At 38.9% G+C, this 13,425-nt stretch overlaps 1 protein-coding gene and 1 long non-coding RNA gene across 12 annotated transcripts in view; both read left to right on the top strand.

Annotated features, from left to right (window-relative positions):
- The window catches only part of NCKAP5 (NCK associated protein 5), a 970,240-nt gene that overhangs the window by 474,918 nt on the left and 481,897 nt on the right, over positions 1 to 13,425 (top strand). The gene's annotated exons all lie outside the window — the stretch shown is intronic.
- Positions 9,970 to 13,215, top strand: LOC116596905. Its single transcript, XR_004288356.1, has 2 exons — positions 9,970 to 10,351; positions 10,421 to 13,215. It is a non-coding gene; the product is annotated as an uncharacterized LOC116596905 (long non-coding RNA).

Below are 13,425 nucleotides of genomic sequence, written 5' to 3' on the forward strand. Positions count from 1 at the left end.
TGATAGCTAAAGGGAAGTATAGGATCAAAGCAGAAAGTTTGTTTGCTTCTCTTTGTTTTTAAAATTTGGTGGGCACAGTGCACGTTTGCATTCTGAGAACATATATGTGGTGGAAGAGTTAGGTAAAGTGAGGCCGAGGAAAGGCTTGGGCAGTGCATTCTGGATCCCTACTCCCTGTAGCTCACATTTCTCTTTATATTGGGGTGGGGATGGGGCAGAACAGGGATTGTGATTAAATAGCCATTCTTTGGTACAGTGTTCCCATTTTTTTCTTCTTTTTTTCTTTTCTTTTCTTTTCTTTTTTTTTTTTTTTTGTGCACATGGCAGTGAACTCTGTGGGCCTGTATCATTATTAGTCTAACCAAATGCTATGATCATGGCTGGATGGCAAACGCCCTTTGTGCAGGCCTTTTGTATCATATGTACAGGGAAAAAAACATCCTGTGTCACTAAAATTCTTAGTATTCACTCCGTGATTTCCAAACTTCAGGTAAATTGCAACCTGGATTATTTAGGTTACATCCACGATAACTTTTGAGATGTTACATTCATACTGAGAATATTTGGTTTTGTATTCTGAAATATTGACTCCTTAACACCTCTTGGAGAGGGTAAGTTTGATATAATAAAGCTTTCAGCTCAAAGAGGGATTAATTGTAGAATGTTACTTACATAAACTTAAATATATTTGGACTTTGGACCCCTGTGGTTGGGGAAAGGGAGTAAAGACTGAACAGCAGAGATGAAAGGATTACAAAGAAATGACTGCAAAGACAACTATTTCGTTGTTACAATTTACTGTTGTAAATCTACATGTAAACTCAGTGTTTCTATGGACTTTAAAAAAGTAGTCCTTTTTAAAAAAATATACATACATACACTCATGGTTTTCATATTATTGGTACAGGTTTTTTGTGACAAATGAAATACAAAATGAATCCATGTTTCGAAAAGACCATTTCTTATATACTTACACTCATGATCTTCACATAAATGTAGATATTATTTTAACAGGTGAAATGCAAAATGATTTAAAAGTGAATAATCATTACTTTCATTCATCAGGTGTTTTCTAATGAAATGCTGGAAAAGAAACAAAACTGCTATAACTTAGAAATATTTAAAGTTGGGAGTCACCGTTAAGCATTCTTAAGCTTGATTCAAAAATAGCAGTTTAGTGACTAACTAAAGGACTAAGAGTAATATTCTGCCCAAATAACAGATTGTGAGTATAAACCTTAAGCAGGTATGTTTAGTAAAAGGAATTATTAATTTCAAAGGTTCTTAAAGTGATATTCACGCATTTAAAAAAAAAAAAAAGGAAAAAAGAAAGAAAGAAAAGAAAGCGGTTCCATCTGTTACCTTCTATTCCTAACAAAAGAAGTGCGGGGGGGGCAGGGAGAAGGAGATCATTTTGATCAATGTCCTTTTAATTCTTGGACTTGGTATAAAATAAATCACAGTGTTATGGCAATTCATTTATAGAGGTTAAAGTGATATGATGTGGCTTTTCATGGTAACGTGGCTTTCACTTGCTGAGCGCTGGGACTTTGATTTGCCGTATTACCTGCTGTGGTTTAAGTGATGCAAAATAATTATTGGGACTTCCTTGTCAGAGTGGCCTATTCCACACCTGCACCCTTTTGTTGGGAGCCCAACGGGGATGCTGGATTTGAGGTCTCCGTTGAATAGATGTCCTCCCTACGTAGTCCTCCTACATCGGATTGATTTATGGATGCATCAGGCTCTTTGTTAGCATGTAAACCCCTAATTAATTTAAAGCCCTCTGTAGAGAAATTAAACTCCTAGTTAAGATTTTTAACAGACTCAGATGGTGCTAATAATGGGAAGCAAGTTCTGTTAATGGATTTACCATGGTCCCTGGCATTCCTACTTCACAAAGAGGGCTGGTATACAGAGCTTAGAGTATACCCTCCAGTAAAGAATGGGCTGTCAAGAGATCATTCCATTGTTGCCTGTAACCCAATTAGGCTTATCATTGGAGTTCTAGCTTCCCATCTGTGAGGTGAGAGAGACAGAGGCAGACACAGACCAGAAGAGACAGGGTAAGGGAAGGTGGAGAATCTGGATTGCATAAAGCTTCAGTCTGAAAGTCAGATCCAACTGCTAGTGACTCCGCAGTTACTTACTGCTGGAGTTGGCTTTGGTCTAGGTCAAAGCAGGAAAATCAAAGCAATTCTCAGAATGTTGTGAGAGTAAACGGATATGAAGCTTCAAGTTGCCACCAAAAGAAATTCTATGTGCTTAAATTGTGAACAACAATAAATTTTAAATGGCTTAGAGATGCAAATGTAACAGATGAAACTATAAATACTCGAAGAAAACAGATGAATTTCTCTTTAGCTTCGGTTTAGGGAAAGGTTTTCTAACTATGACTCAAACTCCAGATGCAATAAAAGGCTGATACATTTCACATAAAAATTAAACATTTGTACATGACCGAAAACACTGTAAACAAAGCTGAAAGACAGCTGACAAGCTAGAGCAAAATAATCGCAATGTGTGTCACAACAAAGAGCTAACATATTTAACATATTAAAAATCCTTAAAATTGAGGGTCAGTGTATCAAAAATCCAATAGAAAAAAGTGGAAAAGAAGCATGCACATATAATTCACAAAATGATAGAAAATGACCCACAGGCAAATGAAAAATATGTTCAAGCTCAGTCATAATTAGAGAAATACAAAATAGTACACCAGTGAGTTCTCATTTCTCACCTATCAAAATGGTAAAGACTAGATAACATTATAATGCATTCTGTAGGTAAGGTTGTGGGGGGGAAAAAACACAATCAGGCATTGCTGGTGGGAATGCAGACTGATGTGGCCAGTCCTTCTGAAGGAAAATCTGGTGCTATCTAACAAAATTACATATGCACTTTCCTTTAGACCTAGCAAGCCTACTTCTAGGAATCTATCTTTTGACATATCTGCAACGATGTAAAAGGACATATGCCCAAGGTTGTTCATTTCAGCATTTGCTTTTTTTTTTTGGTGGCAAAATACTGGAAATAACTTAAATGCCCAGAGTAGGAGATTGCTTGAATAAACTGTAATGAACCATGCAATGCAATTCTATGTAATTGTGAAAACAAAACAAAACAAAACAAGATCTCTATGAATTGATCTAGTATAGTTTCTAGAGTATATCTTGAATGAAAAACTAGAGCACAAGAGAGTATTTATAGTCTGGTACACTTCATGTAAGAATGGAGGACATACCAGAAAATATATATGTATCTGCTCATTGGTGTAGAAGAAACACAGGAAGAATAAACCAGAGACTAAAATGATTGGTTACCTCTAGGTATCAGTGGGTAAAGGGGTGAGAAAAGTGGGAAATGGGGCCAGGTAGGAGGGACCAGAAGAGAGTGACACACTGAATCGTTGTAGAGCTCCGACTTCTAGAATCATAGGAATGTTTCCCATAATCTCTACATGCTTCCCAAATAAGCGAATGATTAAAACCGGTCAGGATGTATGAGGGACCCACGATGGGATACAGACAGTAACACCTTAACTGTACTTTAAGTGATTAACAGCGAAAGTGAAATAGGGTGAGTGAAGAACCAACCGAAGCAGCGGTGAGAGACAGTATTTTTGACTGGCTACTGTAAGGCTAAAGATAAAGAGAGTTGTACATAAATGTTGTCATCTAGTAGTTAAGATATTTCTCAGAGGGTATGGGCTAGAAATTCCAAAATGATTTTGTATACTAGAATTCAACAAATAGTTATATTGTGGATATTTGTAGATATTAGAATTAGGTTTTTATTCTTGGAGAAAGAAGTTATCAGAAAAGGATACTGCTAAAATGAACTCTGCAGTATTTGGGATTATAGGTATTAGTAAAAACTCATGGTTACAGGGGGTGTGTGTAGGTACTTACTTCACAGACATATACATACAGAAATGTAGATTTAAGTATACATAAGTTGTTATTATTATAAATACATGTATTTCCTTGCTCTGATCATTGAAAGGGCTTGAACCATTGACATTCCAGTCTCCCAAGGGGTATAACTTGAGCCCAGGTCTTGGTTTTAGAACACTTAATCTCTAGTAAAATGGACTGAGACTCTAAACAAATGACTGATTCCAGGGCAGGAGCTGGAGAACACAAGACAAACATTTTGTTGTGTCAACAAGTAAGGAAATGCCCCCCAATAGATGGGCATTCCTCAAAAAGAACAAACAGGCTTAAAACTGAAGGTCTTTATGGCCAAAGTTGAAATAATCTGAGCAACAGAATAATGTGAACAAGCTCTGTGTTGGATTTTAACCTATAGCATAAAATAAATTTCTATGAGTCCATACTGATGGATGGTAGAAAAGAGTGGGCAGAAGTTTGAGGCAAAATAGAATTTGCATAGTCTCAAATTATCTCATCCAGGATATGTGTCAAGTACAAAAAGGAGATCAACTATACAGTAGAGAATTCTGGCAGGTAACACCTCGATGAAGTGATGAACATAAATAATTTAACATCACCAGCATTAAGATATGCTGGCACTATTAACAGCCTGATATGCTTTGCTGGGAAGAACATATTGTGTGTGAGTCTGTTTGTGTGGTATGTTGCCCCCCAATGCATAGCTCTTCCAATAATGAGAAAGCATCAGAGCACTCAAGTTGAGTATGTGGAGGTCTATCAAAGGTTATCAAGTCAAAGAAAAGCTGAGCAGTTCCTGCAAGCTAGAAGTAACTAAGGAGACATGACAATAAATGCAACCTGGGATCCGGGAAAAGGGAGAGGGTATTAGTAGAAAATTGAAGAAATCCAAATAAGCTTTTTAATTTATTAATGCTGTTGTACTCATGTTAATTACATATATTTTTTTTAATCACTGAAAAATGTGCATATGTTCCTGTCTTCTCTCCATTCTCTTTATCCCTTTCCTGGTTTCCAAATTTCTGATAAGTTTATTGTATGTTGACATGAAGGATGCTTGATGTTTCCATATCCATTTCCTTTCTTCCAGCTCCCCCCAGAGTTGCAATACACCTCTTGATAAAAAAAGAACAGAAAATATGACATGCACCCAAGCTGTCTTTGGCAATATGCCACCCCCAGCCTCCTGTCATCCCCACTTCTGGAGAGTTTACCTAATCTGAGGCTGTGAAAAAGGCGTCCTCAGAAGCCTAACTAAATAGCATGTCGGTTTTCTCTGGTTGCCCCTGGCATGACAATGCAGCCCTCTGTCTTCCTGAACTTGAACCTTCTGCATGGGAGCACAATGCATAGCTTCCAGCCCTGAAACTCTTTCATAAAGACATGATAAAGCTGGGCTTAGAGCCTCTAGCAATGGCAGGATTTGTGATCCAGAAACATTGGGATAGGTCAGGAGTGATGTAATCCAGCAATCAGTGAAGTGTTAAGAGATAAAATGGGGGGGGATCTAAATGGGTTCTTTTATTTGGAGTGCTAGGATTATTATTGTTGTTGTTGTTGTTGTTTTATTTTGTTTTGTGTGTAACTACTTCTTACGCCCTGTAGTGCTCAGCCTTTTAGGATTTATTTAAGAAATGGCACATCTGTGCATCATTAATTCAGATTTTTGTGTTGCCCTTGAAATTCATATATGTATAGGTATATGGTGCCAATGTTATTGATGTCTACATGTTTACATTTATGTTAAAGAATTATGTAGTTGGGGCTCAAGTTTTTAATCCTTATATACAAAATGCTCTTTCTCAAAGTGTCTATTCGTAAGACTTCCTTGTAGATATGTGATGGAAGATAATTTTAGGGTTGGTTTGACCTGATTTAAAAAAAAAATCAAGATGTCATACGGGAGTTTGGCATATTAACATATTTACAGATATATTTAATATATATATATATAAATACAGAATTATATAAATAATGAATATATTTATTAACAGAGAATAACTCTGTTAATAGTAGTTTTTCAAAACAGTATTTAGTTTGTCTTCCAATCCCTCTATCCATGTAACTTTATATAGAACTGTCCTCTTTTTAAGACACCAAGGGAACAAAAGGCAATTTCTTATTATTTAAAGAAAAACACTTAGTTATTTTAACCACAAATGATCTCTTTAAATATAGCCCATGGGGAATTCTCTGATGTTTCATTTTCCCCTGTTCTGAAGCAGGCTTTTCTTTTTTCCTTCTCTTGTTACGCATTTCACTTATGGACCTCCTCACCCTCACCATTAGCATTAGTATCAGAATACAAGAACCTTGAAGGGCCTGTCGTCTTGTTAGGGATAGTGTGCTGAAAAATATTTCTGGAGCTGCAAGAGAGGGAGATTAATCCCCTGCTCTCCTTTTCAGAGGTTTTTATTGATTCTTGCTTTCTGCCAGAAGAGGGAGCCACATTCATTTAAAATCCAATTCGAATTCTTAGCAAGTTCCAGATGGAACGCATGTGGCGTAGGTACTCTTGAGTATGCTGGACCAGACGTGGCCTTCGGAGTGGGAGAGAGAGTGTCTCAGAGAATAGCACCAAAGGCTGATGACATGAGGATGTTTTCAGCCCTGTAATGAGTAGATGGGTCCTAACGCTTTTCTTTATTAAAACATCAGCAAAAATAAGCAAAAAACAACAAAAGTAAAATTTTTTAAAAAATGCTATATTCTCCAAAGACCCCACATTTCTACTCAGTTGGGATTGTATCTCTGTTGGATTAAAAGGGCAGGATCTGTAATTAAGCATGTAATAGCCTACTTTTCCTTACCATTCCACAAAATAACTGTCTCTTCTTTTGTGGGATTGATGTCACAGTGTACAAATTAGGTCGTCGCTGATGTATTATGATTTGAATGCCTTCAAGAACAACCTGCTCAAGATTTCCGCCTTTATTTCTCTACCTACCTGCTCAAATGTCTAAAACGCCAGTGTGAGAAATTACTTGGAATATCCCATTTAGCTTCAGAGAGTCTCAGATTGTCATTATTTCCAGCATGGGGATAATTTAATCTATCAAGACCCATTTTGATGGTGTATATTAGATTGGTTTGTTAGTCTTAGGAAGTGTGTTGTCTGAGTAACAAAACGAAACCAGGAGATGTTTGCTTGTGTGTGTGTGTACACCTTGTTTTACTAAGAACAGTAAACATGAGATCTGCCTTCTTAAAATTTGAAGTGATGATATAGTACTGTTGATGATAGACACAGTGCTATACAGTAGATCTCAGGAACTTATTTGTCTTGCCTTACTGAATCTTTGTGTCTCTTGATTAGTACCTTCCTGTTACCCACCCACCAGCCTGAGCCCCTGACAATTGCCTTTCCACTCTGTACGAATTTGACTGCTTTCAATACCTTATTTAAGTGGAATCACGCAGTATTTGTTTTTCTGCAACTGGCTTACTTCACTTAGCATAATGTCCTCAAAGCTCATTCATGTAGTTTTTTGTAAGTCTGAATAATTAATTTGTAAGCCTTCTTGAAAGGCAATACACACAATAAAAAGTGTGTATCTACCACACTTTTTTATTTGGGTGTCACTAGATGGACATTTATCACTCGTTGGCACATCGCGGCTGTTGTGAATAGTGCTGGAATGAACATGGTAGTCCTAAGAAGATGGTATGTTTTGAACAGAACTGGATAGAGGTTATTCCTAAGTTGAGAAGTGTCTCAGAGCCAAAGCATAAGCACAAGTGGAGTGGGCCATCAACAGAGATGGTATGGAAAGGAGGTTTGGAAAAAAAAGAAGAGTACAGGTGGCTTCGGAGTCCTCATCCCTGTGCCATTCCCCTGTGCCAGAGCTGCACAGCGTAGGCTGTCTATGTTCCCATTGTTGCCAGGAAGTAGAACTTTTCACCTGGCTGGTGAAAAGCCAGGAGGTCATTAGAATGAGGCATGACCTATTCCTTCTCCATTTTCCCCACCTATTATAATAATATGAATGCAGTGTTGAATGAGAAAGTCATAAAGTAAGGGTGTTGCCAGAAGTCCCCAGACAGACTTTCTTGTTACAGCCGTTGTGGCATCCTCTGAGAACCCACAGTGATAGCAACCACAATCCACTATGGGTAATGACGACAAGGGCTAATATTTGTGGGACACTTAGTCGTCACAGGCTTTGCACAGCTCTTTACAACAACCCATGGAAGAGGCTATTGTTAATACCCCAGCATACTGTTCGGCGTACAAGCACCCCAGCTAGGAAATTGCAGGGCTGTTTCTGAACTCTTCTGACCCCAAACTCCAACTTCCCAACTCTGTTCCTTCCATTTTTACAGGAAGTCCCCAAAAGCAATGAACTTACGTATTTCTTCCATATTTTCCCCTCAGGAAATGCCTGTCTTCCAGCCATTTTAAAGAAAACTGCTTTTGCATGAATCTCTGTGACTTACATAGAATTTAATATTATGCCCATACTAAACTTATTTAAAAAGAAGTCATCCAAGGGAAAGCATGTTCTGAAAGTCAGTGTCTGATTATTGCAGGTTCCTTTTACTGTGGTTTGGGATTATAGTGTATCTTTTGCATCTGTTGGTTTGTTTATGGCTTTACAAACAACCCTGAATTGCACAGTGATACCTTATCCTGGCAACTCCTTTAATACCTTGCTGTGGCAGCCACATCTGGGTATTTGCCATTACTTCTAAACTCTGCCAGGCACATTTCATATCAGATTAGTTTTTCAGCTGCACAGAAGTGATCCTATTTTCTAATGGAAACAGATTTCCACTGCTCTAGGTAGCACTCTTATGGAAAGCTATCCTGATGTGCGTGCAGGTGTGGGCTCGCCACACACACACTAATAACTGTGAGTGGGAGCCACTTTAATGTAAAAGCACGAGGCTCAGCAGTCCTGATAAACTCTCATCAGAAGTCCCTTCAGGCAGCTAGCAGAGTCCGGATGCTTACAGCAGCAGTCCTGAGTTAATATTGTCACAAAAAGGAAGCTGTGTATCACCGCTGATAAAAGATGGCAGAAATGCTCTGTAAGAGGAAGAGATAGATGACAAACCATCTAGTTGTTATGTCAGTAAGGCTCCACAATCCCCTGGGTGAGCCTTCTTGAAAGGCAAACAGATGTGCTGCTTCATCTGTGCAATTGGACCTAATTGGGAAAGAAAAGATTTCCATCTTGATTAGTGGGAGTGAGATTTACTGTAGCACATCTCGTTGGAGGCTTCAGGATTCAGGTGGTGGTGGAATTCTAGAAACACAACAGCAGTCAGAGCATTTGATATGTTGCTCTCAGGTTTACTACAGTGAACTTAGGCATTTCAAGGTCAGGGTAGTTAGACAAGATTGTTAAGAGCTGCTCAGAAGTCTTTGTCCCAACTTTAGGATGTTTCTTATATGCATCTACTGCTAGTGGAAAATACTGGTAGATTTTTCCTATATAATCACTTCTATTATGCTGGGATGCTCGGTCCAAGGGCTGTGTTCTACAGCTCTACAAGGAAATTAGTGAAGAATAGAGAGGAGAATGACTTGCATGGCCCTTAATGGGAAGGCTACCGGAAGAAAGGGGCATCCTTCCAATTTGCTGGGTTGTTCAGAAGGTGAGAACACTGTCCATGAAGCAGAGAGTAAATACTGGGACTGGGTAAACTTAAAGACCACACATTGATGAATCCTATTTTTGTTTGAAGGGTAGTCTCAGCCCCTTTGCGCCAAAAGCTTCACCATTAAGATGAACAACAAAGGGGCACCTGAGTGGCTCAGTGGGTTAAAGCCTCTGCCTTCGGCTCAGGTCATGATCCCAGGGTCCTGGGATCGAGGCCCGCATCAGGCTCTCTGTTCAGTGGGGAGCCTGCTTCCTCCTCTCTCTCTGCCTGTTTGTGATCTCTGTCTGTCAAATAAATAAATAAAATCTTAAAAAAAAATGAATAACAAATGTGATCTTACAAAAATGTAAGGAAATTATTCTTAGCTAATAACAAAACATGGATAATAAAATCGTATATATTTTAGTTTTTTCTTCCTGGAGTTGAGTTAAAAAATAGAAGGCCTTCTCTCTCTCTCTTTTTTTTTTTTTTTTTTTTTTTTTTTTTTGTTTCTGTTTCTAGTCTAAGTGTTCTTTCTAGGAGTGGAAGACTTCATAGCAGATTGAATTAATTGACTCTCTACTGGCTCAAAAAAGGAAGTGAGCTCTCAAAAATGCCAGGAAGTGGTGAAGTAGAGAAAGGAGACATCACTGATAGGACCCATTCTGATGACATCACACTGAAGTGGATCTCTTTCAATGAGCTATTGCTCAAATAATGCCTTTGGTTTGGAAAGTCCCTTTAATGGAAAGGACCCTATAAACAGTACAGACCCTTCTGTCAAGAAAGTACAAGAATTAATCCATTTGGAAAAGACTGGTTGGAGTCTCTTTACATGGTAAAGAGATAAGGTAGATTCAGGCAAATTAATCCATTTGGGGAAGACTGGTTGGAGTCTCTTTACATGGTAAAGAGATAAGGTAGATTCAGGCAAACTCCATGGTCAAGAATGTTTATTATGGGGTGCCTGGGTGGCCTGTTTGGTTGGGCAGCTGCCTTCGATTCAGGTCATTATCCTGGAGTCCCGGGCTCTGGAGCATCAGGCTCCCAGGGGAAAAAAGAAAAAAAAAAAAAAAAAGAAAAAGAAAAAGGAGTGTTTATTATGTTTATCAGTTCAATCTCTTGAAGACTAGTTTGACAAAATTTTAAGTTAAGTGTTGTAGCGGCATAAAGTAGTAGAGAAGTGTATGAGGTCTTAGATCATGTTGTCTGACTGTGAATCTTAACTCCAGCTTTGTGACCTTGAACACATTACTTTACCTCTTCTGGTCTGAGTCTTCTAATAGTAGAATGGAAATAGTAACTTTACTTAGCTCTAGGGTGATCGTGATGATTAAATGAGTTGTCATATAAAGCAATTAAAACAGTGCCTTCCAAATAGTAAGCACACAATTAAAAATAGCTGGTAATTATCTTCTTGTCACTATTATCATTATTATTATATTGTGCCATTGGGGTTGACTTATTGAATCAGATCATATCTATATAGTTGTCATGGGCAGAAGTATAACTAGATAAGAGGTGAGGAGCAGGAAAGTGTAGTGGGGAGATACTTTGTTCTCATGTAAATAAGAAAGAAATTCTTTAATAGTAAATGCAATTTTGGTAAGATGGCAACATAAGAAGATTGCACAGTGATACCTTATCCTGGCAACTCCTTTAATACCTTGCTGTGGCAGCCACATCTGGGTATTTGCCATTACTTCTAAACTTTCAGACTCACCTCCTCCCTTGGAGATACCAAAACTACAGATACAAGTGGAACAATTTTATTAAAAACAAAAACAAAAAACAAACCAAAAAAAACTAAAAGTTGGCTGCATGGCAACTACACCTTAGACAAATAAGAAGAAAACCACATCAAACTGGGTAGGAGAGTCTGAGGTATAATCTCACCATAAAATTCACCCCCAGAATGGTGACCCACCACTAGGAGGTAACTCAAAATCCAGTTTATCTCACTGACTGGAGGATTCAATCCTCACATCAAACCCCCAAACTTCTAAGATATGCATCCGAGAAACAAGCTTCTAAAACATCTAACTTTGAAAACCAACATGTCCTCTTTCCTAAAACCTATACAACAGTAGCAATCTGAGAAACAACTCTTAAAGGCTCATGCATACAGATTAACCCACCCCAGGGCCCAACTCAGAAGCAGCCAATTGTGTCCAAATTTTAAGTGTAGGTGGCTCACCTACTTGTATTACAGTAACAGCTTAATGAGCTGGCTTCTAATTTAACACACACACCTAGGAATCTTCTGGAATATTCTCTCGGTAGAGAGACTGGCAGGTGCCATCTTCATGCCTTCCCTTTTCCATTTTCCTTTCCCCACCTGGGAGATACTGCCACCAGTATCTAGTATCTCCCAGTAGGGCTTTTACACACATTTGGTGCCCTGGTTTTTGTGGCTGTTGCCCAGAGGATGCCTCTTGATAGCCTGACTCTAGCAACCAAGGGAATATGTGATCCTGGTTTCATGACACTGTAATAGGTGGAGTCAACCAGAAAGGAGTTCATATCCCTAGCTGGCACCCTGGTTTTTGTGGCTATTGCCAGGTGACATAGCTACTTCTCTTGGTTCTGGTGTCCAGTGGGGCTTATATTCATGGGTCTTATAGGACTGTAAGCAGTAGAGAAAGATTTCCTAACAGCTACCACCCCCAAGGCACAGCAAGAGGCAAAGGACCCAGGAGCTTGGTCTTTCTGTGAAGGAGGCCTATTAGCTGATCATCATGGCTGCAAGCCTGAAGGGATGTTCATAATTAAATATGCATCTAGGAGATGACTGTAATTTTTTCCAAAGACATCGGTAGGTGGGCCTTATCTTTGTGCCCCTCCTCTGTTGTGAATATGCTAGAATGAGCTTTATATGTGTCTATTATTGCCCTTGTTTATTATCCGGCATTCAGATTATTGTAGCTGCTGCCTAAGATCCCCCTTGATCATGTGGCTCTGCTGGCTGGGCAGGGGTGGGAGTTAGGGATGGGGGTAGGTTTGCATTACTGGATCCCATGACATGGTGGCAGTCAGATGGACAGTACTTGGAGGCCTACTACCCCAGGGTACTACACAAATAGACTGAGGCATACCCCCTAGTCTTTCTGAGAAGGAGCCTTCTTTGCTTGTCCTGGAACTTTGGCCTGAGGGGAAAGCTTTATGTTGAGCACACATTTAGTATACAGTGTATTTGCTTTCAAGGAATGTAGGATGTGGGTGTTATCTTGGCATTCTCTGTCTTGCTTCAGCTTTTTCTCTGAGAAAAGAGCTTATACGGTTGTTTGAAGCCCCAGTTTTTGGAACTGCCACCCAGAGGACACCTCTAAATTTTCTGACTCCAGTGACCAACAGTGTTGATGCTTGTGGTCCTGCAGGACTATATTATTTGCATACTTATGAAAGCTGATATCTGAGGGTCTGGCTTCTAGTCAGCCTGAATGTAGGTGCTGAATTCTTCTGTTTCAGAATGCTGACTGATCTTGACACATCCGTAGATACTGGGAGATGTTAAAGATATACTAGACTGTGTGGACAAGCACAAGTATTTGAGAGACACTTAAGAGCTGGGGTAGGGTTGAATAACAAAATATATCTTCTATACAATGCTACTTTTTCAAGACAAGAAGAAGTGGCGGTTATATCTACTGTGTAGAAATCAACACAGAGGGTCAAACAAAATGAAAAATAGAGGAATCCATTCCAAATGAAAGAACAAGATGAAATCTGGGGCAGGACAGGGGGGTACCTGAATGAAATGGAGATAAATAGTTTACCTGATAAATAGTTCAAAATAATCATCATAAAGACGTTCACCAAACTGGAAGAAGAATGCGTGATCATAGTGAGAAGTTAAACAAAAGGAAATGGAAAATACTAAGAAGTGCTAAACAGATGCCACAGAACTGAAGGACGCAATGACTGA

Source organism: Mustela erminea, chromosome 8, assembly GCF_009829155.1.
Source record: "Mustela erminea isolate mMusErm1 chromosome 8, mMusErm1.Pri, whole genome shotgun sequence".
NCBI classification, from domain to species: Eukaryota; Metazoa; Chordata; class Mammalia; order Carnivora; family Mustelidae; genus Mustela; species Mustela erminea.